This window comes from Amblyomma mixtum, chromosome 3 (assembly GCF_055824585.1).
Source record: "Amblyomma mixtum isolate Tamu chromosome 3, ASM5582458v1, whole genome shotgun sequence".
NCBI lineage: Eukaryota > Metazoa > Arthropoda > Arachnida > Ixodida > Ixodidae > Amblyomma > Amblyomma mixtum.
In genome coordinates, this window is record NC_143014.1 from 254,982,242 (window position 1) to 254,990,128 (window position 7,887).

A 7,887-nucleotide genomic window follows, 5' to 3' on the forward strand; every position below is an offset into this window, starting at 1 on the left:
AACTGAGAGCTGACCTTGCCAATAAATCAGCCACCTCGTTAAACTAGACACCCGAATGACCAGGTACTGAGACAAAACGGACCTCATTTACAGTGCGTGACACAAAAAACCTAAGCGAACGATTCAATAGAGAGTTGCCGGACGTTTGGAGAGAGACTAAAACTGAAAGGCAGTCTGGAAGGATAAGTACCCATGCTGCATGCCTCGGAATTTTGTGAATAGCCGAACCAATAGCCAAAACTCTGTAACGAATACAGGAGTATAATTAGGAATACAAACAGAATAGCTCCAAGCCAAATCCTTTGAATATATCCTAATCGCCGCCTTCTCGAAGCTCCTGGACGCATCAGTGGTGAAAACAATATGATGTGGAAAATTCTGCAGGTGGCCAGCAAGAAAACCATGCAGGAATTTCGCGGGCATATGTTGCGCAAGGGACGGCAAAATATGGCAGTAATAGAAGGGGGGAGTTAACTTCAAACACTGGTCCTCGTCACGGCACCAGTTAACTTGAAACACTGATCATCCTGGTCACGGCACCAGTTAATTTTTTCCTCCGGATCGTCGTCGGAATGGCCGGTTCGTCTATGATCGTACGTGGTTAGTAGTTCGAAGGGCACTTCGCGCCTTTTGTCCACTCGTCCGACGCGACGAGTGTAGCGACAGTTCTGCAACATTTGTGCCGCGGATGTCGGGGATCGCAGTCCACAAATAGAAATGCGCTCAAGTCAAGCCCTCTTGCCATTTTTCCCTGGGCCTCTTTGTGCCCTTCTTCGTACAGCAAGGCACTGAGCAATATGGGGGCATATTGAGGACGGTGAAACTCCAGCGCGCGTGACGAGCGTTTACCAGTACTACGTGCTGTGAATCCGGCGGCTATCCTCCAACATGACGGATCGCGCGCGGCGACCGCTAGATCGCAGTGCATTTCGCATAAGGTCTATAAGCCCACATGGGTCTCCTATGGGTGCAGTGCTTGTACAAAACGCTGGGGCTGCCCACTTCGTGCCTGAATGGGTCCTTCGTCCACTAGGCATGAGCTTACACAGACTGGGCCCCCACCTAGGTCTCGCCGCAAATACATGCGGGCTGAGATGCAAAACTTGCTCAACCCTGGATTTCTGTCTACCTTTGTTCCTTCCTCGAGGACTCCTCTGTGTCTGTCCTGACCCTCTCAGCCCCCTTCCCCGAAATGGCGCGGAGGCGCTCACTCTGCAAGCCACTACCGAAGTCGCCCTCCCGACCCCACACTCCCTTCGACGATTCCATGAAGTTGACAGGAGGCTCCGATTGTACTCGTTCATTGTGTCCGGCCGCTGCCCGGTGACGTTATGCAGAAGTGCTCCCCCGCCTTTCCTGCGTTTCTTCGGAACAGGTTTTTTTCTTCTCTCCTGCGGTTGGGTTGAGTGTGAGACGATGAAGGCAGCTGCGAAAACACGCTGGCACTCGCTAGTCCTCGTTGAATTTGTGTTATACAGTTTTGTGTGCCTTTCCTCGTGTTGGTTGATCAATCTACGATCGAAGATAACATCACCTTCCATGCGTACGTCCAGTGCAAGTATGGTGGAGCCCTGTCGTCCTTGTCTCAGTGTTGAATAGCTTCGCTCCGAAAGACGTGAGGGGTGAACAGTAACGTTTACTGACATTTGAGCGGTGAGGCCACGGCGGTGAAGGCGGATTTTATCACGGCGACGTCGTGCTGCTAGGACGTAAGCACGCATTTGAAATCACTCTGTTGTCTAAGTAGTGCCGCCGTCTCGGTTATATGCTCGGCGTCAACAGAAACTTTCTAGTTGTTCATTGTCTTTTTTCAACCAGCCATTTGTAGATTGCACAGCGTAGAGGGACAAAATACCACAAAATTTACTCTCAGTTAGATACCGAAATTTTTTGTCCTTCATGGTAACAAGACTAAAATTAGTTTTGTGGTGTGTATTCTTCCTTTACACCGGCATATGGTGCATACGTGCGAGCGCAATCAGCGACGAGCGTCCTGAGGGGGGCCGGCTCAAGGGCCTGAACAAACATCACGCATCGCATCGATGCTGCGGAATGTGCCGTAAATAAAGGAGGATGGCCAAGCAAGCATTGGAATTGTCCGAGCAACCTGTTTACACAACAACAATGTTACGACACACATTTGCAAAACAATATTGATTCAAATACGAAAGGCGTGAGGTGCATTCACGATACTGAGCATTGCCAATGCTCAGGGCCAGGCGTAATGAGGCGACTCTCTTTTCCGTGCCTTCTCATTCGTCCTGCCTTCTTTTGCGCGCATTATATCTTTTTAAGTAATATGACGTACAACTTCCGCTGCGTGAGATTCTCGATAGCTCTTTTTCCTCTTTTTTTCTTTTTCTTGTTTCTTAGCGATTACCAATCCACAATCACTTTACCGATAACAATCGCCGATTACAATCCCAATTGTCGATTACCTATCATCGATCCTTATCTAGCTTACAGAGCACGGGATGCTACATTACTTCTACACATACACACCATTTGTTTCAGTACAGTGAAGCACCATTACACCCCTTTTCATTCAGTCCAATTTCTGACGCGTAATTAGCATATTATTTGTTCGGCCCCGCCGCGGCGGCTCAGTGGTTACGGCGCCCGGCTGCTGACCCGAAAGACGCGGGTTCGATCCCGGCCGCAGCGGCCGAATTTCGATGAAGGCGAAATTCTAGAGGCCCGTGTAGTGTGCGAGGTCTTTGCACGTTAATGAACCCCAGGTGGTCGAAATTTCCGAAGCCCTTCACTATATCGTCCCTCATAGCCTGAGTCGGTTTGGGACGTTAAGCCAGTACACAACACCAATATTTGTTTTGTTTTTTCATTCAGCCCCCGCGGCAGGCTTCGAACCCGGCTGAATTTCTATGTAGGCGATATTCCAGAGGCCCGTGTAATTTGCGATGTCAGTGCACGTTAAAGCTTTCTTTGTTAGTGGCGGGATGCCCCATTGATGTGCGCTACTGTCACTCTCATTAATGTTCTGATTGCATTGGCTACTGTATATATTTGTGTAGAACTCTTCGGCTATATTAACTAACTTATCTATATTGCTAATCACTTTTTTATACATTGTAAGATTTCACTATAGCAACCAATATCTCCGCAGGTCTCCCAACGGCAGGCTTGCATTTTTTTGCTGCTAACGCTCTTGCTATCACCAAAACCGTTCTCCTTTTGTTTTCTATCACAGCCTTAACTGTGGAGCCTCTACACTCGACGTGGAGGTGCCTCGCGCGGAATTTTTTCCTCCACAGAGGTTTGCGAGCTTCGCCTTAATTGCTGGCTTCCTCATAACCGTACGAATAGCCGTTAATGTTGCATAGAGAATCGATAAGACGTCAAAATGAATAGCTACAAAGAAATTCTGGAGGCAGAATTATTTCGTTCATCTGTTGGCCATTCTTCCGTTCGCGTTCCCTTCCATTTTGTTTCTTAAACATGAATAATTGGCGAAATGCTTGCTGACCACTCTTTAGATCACCCGCCTCTAGGGATTAAGTGCGCACGAAAGAACGGAATGTTTATTGATTCCTGTCTGGTGGCGGCCCTAAGCAAAATTTTGCAGGCTGTGAATGATGTGCTCAAGGTTTAAAAAGAAAATGGTCTCGCCCTTGCCTTCACACAGGAGATCCCTGAGGAAAATTCTTTGCGTTTTCTTGATATTAAACCTCAGCTTCCTTCCCCACCATGCTTGCGGTTCTATGAGCCAAGGTCGCTAAAGCGATGTTGAACTCAAAATCTGACCATTTTAAAATTGTGAAGAGTGGTACTCCCGTTTCCGTGCGCCACGCTCACGATAAAATACGTTCCAGTCGAAACACCTCTGCGACGCCAATCTAAGACGCTATTTCAAATGCTAGCGACATCAGTCAAGAAATTTTGGGACCAATATGAACGTCAGACATCTTATTATGTATTTATTTTATAATCGTGAATGATTTAGTTGAGCTGTCGTGCATTTTCATATTCGGTAAAAAATTTTAGAGCGTTTGTGCTTGTTAACAGATACACAAATGCGAGCAGCCAGCCTCCATCGAAATCCTATTCGCTGATGGCCGAGCAGTTCGCAACGATCGAGCCGACGGCGCAGCAGTGCGACCAATTCGTTGAAAGTCCGTCGGAAAGGGCGTGTGATGAGTATGCATTGCGTATGCATTATGTGGCCTATAGTTTCGGGGATCAAACTGTTATATTGATGGAGGCGGGATTACAATATTTTATAATTCTCTCCGCCTTGGAAACACTGCTAATAAAGTTAAGGGCACCACTCGGACATCAGCGGACCAATAGACCACGGGTTGGCATCGGTTCGCCGTATTTTCGTGTGTCCATATGTTGATTCAATATTTGAAAAGCGTTCGTGACAGGTTTGAAGTTGAGACACCTACGTGGCGTCCAGAGCTCGACTGCCAGGGGACCTTCGATCGGGTATTTCTTCCTTGCTCTCCACTCCTCGCATCTCGCCAGCCTCTTCTCTCTAGCCCTCTTCTCTCCTACTCCCTGTGGAGGCAGCCGCACACCTAGCTCATCAAGGGGATTGCCACTGCTTGTTTTCTAGGAAGTGGTCCATACTCGGGACATCGCTTCAATTCGCCAGGACCGGGTTCCGATAATATGTGTGGCTTATCTCAATCAACTCAAATCAAAGATGAAACGCAAAATATCTTCAGTAATTGTGTGTGAAGTATACTTCGCATACGGTGATCACGAAGTTAACTGCCGACATGGTAACCTATGATCCGAAGCAGTGGCGTCTCCAGAAATATTTTTCGGGAGGTGTTATACGCCACCGGTAAAAAAATAAAATGGAAGAGACTCTGCGGCCAAACAGTATATCTAATTTAGTTTCCGGCTTTAATACAGCAGAAGGGTCAGTTGTTTGGTTAACTGTAACATCAACATAAAAATAGGAGTGCCCACAGGACTCCAAGGACTTGATTCGTAAAGAAGGTTTATTTTTTCAGAAAAAAAAACCTCGTACGGAAAATCACGGCTATTTACAGCATTTGCACATGACATACACCAACACAAAAGCTTCTGCTTCACAACAAAGTGAGCAACTGCGAACAAATGGAATTTGTCAAACCTTCCAACTCCATGCATGTGAACGTGCGCCCGACCGACCAGGCGCTTTAAAAGGACAGTGCAAAGGGTGAAAAAGTAGTCTGGCGATAAAAGGAGTGTTTAATTGTCTGAGCTGTGCCTACAATTAAAAACAGTGTCATACGTCGTGCGATGGAGACGAAGAGTGTGTCTTTTCTGCATTAACTTCCACTTCCTATTATAGAGCCACGACAACCTATAGCAAACTTCTTTTCGTGAATAAAGAGGCACTCTTCTTATTTTAGTTATTTTTGCATTTTAATATATCGATACAGTGTGTAAACAGCAAGGGCGAAAAAAGGTGGCAAAGCGGGGGGGGGGGGGGGGAATGGGGGCAGATGCAGCGCTCAGAAAGTTTTTGGGGTGTTCTGACACCGAAACATACCCCCTGGATACGCCCCTGATCCGACCAGCAAACGAACCTTCGCAAGGAAAAACCGCCGATTTCTACAGGGTGTGCGCAACTTCCGTAGGAAAAATGCATTCTTCACCTTTAAACTTCTTGGATCTTACCCGTTGATTCATTACGGGTCTCGGCTACGGCTCAGGTAGCGTTGAGTGCGACAGGAATCCCAATGAAAAGTAGAGTACACCCATGTATTTATGCTAAATGCACAGATGCATGCATACGTGCGTGCCAAGTCAATTTAAACGCAAGAACTCAGACATTACTGGGCCCAATGGCTCTAAAAGAAACTCACAATTTTGATTCTTTATATTAACCTTTAGAAGCCACTTTCGGGTACTTTTGCCACCCTCATTAAACGAACGGTCTGGTATAAAAAGCCGGTCGAGCAGAAAGCAGATAATGTCAGAACGCTCGCCACATATCTGCTGTATGACAAAAGGCTCTAGCCCGTGACAACACATCTCTCACACTATTGAGCACTCGCTGTGATCCCGAACAGAAACCAGCACGACGTACTCAAGCACGGTGGAAGCATTCAAAGCGAATGTAACTTTGCAAAACGACAAAGTGGACGGACTAGCGCTGATAATTCACATTACCATGGGTGTAATCGCAATGGATTTTTTCCTCTCTCACCTTCGTTCCTAACAGCGGGCCCCACAGTATACCAATTTTTCTTCAAAGCGATTCCTGAAAGCAAGAGCAACCAACGATAAACACTATTTGCTAGAAGAATGACTTAGATCACTCCATCACGTGCGGTGCGCGTGGTGCAGAAGTGAGGTTACCAAATGAACGCCTGAAACTCAATTGTTTGCTACCGGAATGCCATCGAGTAAAAAAGAAAAAACTTATGCGTCGGCCGGGAATCGAACCCGGGCCACCCGCGTGGCAGGCGAGTATTCTACCACTGAACCACCGACGCCTGGATGCGGCGAATATTTCACCCATAAGACTGCAGTCTGCGCAACTCGCTCATTCGGTTCTCCACCGACATCCCTTGGACGCATGTGCCTTGTAGATACGCAAAGCCGTGCTTGCCGACCGACGACTTCCTTCCTGAGTAAGCGCCAGGGACTCCGGTTTTTCCGGCCACGTTCACCGGAGGGAAAATTCACGTATTCAAGAGGAGCAATCTGGTGAGTCAAGCGGGCTTCGATAGTAGACCTGCGTAGCATAATTGAATAGGTATTTTAAAAGTGGAACTGCTGATTACTTAGAGTTTCTGGGGCGCCAGTAGCTTTCAAGCGTCCTGATTGTTCTAGCGCATACTATGCTTACATTGTGTTAGTGAAGCGCAGTAATAAACTGGAAAAATATGTGAGATGAAACAACAAAAAATGCATTATATCTCGTCGTTGAGAGCAGATGTAAGCATCGAATGTATTGTAAAAACGGCGTAGCGAATCCTATAGGACGGCTCATAGACGGTGGTTGGCCCACTGAAGTCTTGGGCCTCCTTCATCAGCCACTTTTCCTAGCTTTTCAGAGCAGGTGAGGGCGCGCTTGGTTACATTTGACCACAGCCAACATAAAAAAAAGTAGGTGATGCCAGAACAGTCTATCGATCGCGGTTGACTGCGCCTATCCGTTCCTCACAACTTGTTTTTCACTTTGCCGTCCTTGCCAACATTCGCGCTGCAGGACGAATGGATGAGCGATGATTAAAACTACATCCACCGGAAAACGCGAAAGGCCATTATATATGCGCACCTTGTGCGACAGGCCGCGGCGATAGCCGAGATATGTCATACTCGGTAGTGCCTGCGTACTTGCAAGTAAACTGACATAATGTTTTGCCTATCCTACTACGCATTTTAATATTTCTAATCGTCCTTGTTTATGACAGTTAATGCATCAGGTCAATTTTTCGGTTGAGGTTTTACTGGTTTTCTTTTTCCTTCAGTTCTTGCAGTGTCACTGAAGCAGTTCTACAACGGTTTGATATCTACATTTTACCTTGCGGGTATGTACCGCTGTCATGACGTACTGGCCATGATGTACTTAATAGCGTACGTAAAATGGCTCTCTCGCTCTATACAAAGGTTTTCTTTTATATAACGCTCAATGAGAGATTGCCCGGTGAGCTACGGCTAGAGAAAAACCCCCTTATTTTGTCCTCGCAAAATGTCGCCTATGTGGTGTTCCAGAAATTATTCACATTCACATTCACATTCATTTATTCCACATTTATCCTGGTACAGAAAAAATGTGAGGGCAAGGACTAAAAGCTGCTAGTTAAGCAGCTTGACTAAGGCCCTTGCCCCCTTTGATGGCAGCGTACAGGGGTTTAAAATCACACAAAAAATTACACACAATGATTAGATTAGTTTCTGCAGAAATTCTTGCACTACAGC

At 46.7% G+C, this 7,887-nt stretch overlaps 1 non-coding gene across 1 annotated transcript; it reads right to left on the reverse strand.

The window, feature by feature from the left end:
* Window positions 1-6,384: 6,384 nt before the first annotated feature.
* Window positions 6,385-6,455, reverse strand: TRNAG-GCC (transfer RNA glycine (anticodon GCC)). The gene has a single exon. It is a non-coding gene; the product is annotated as a tRNA-Gly (tRNA).
* Window positions 6,456-7,887: the final 1,432 nt, after the last annotated feature.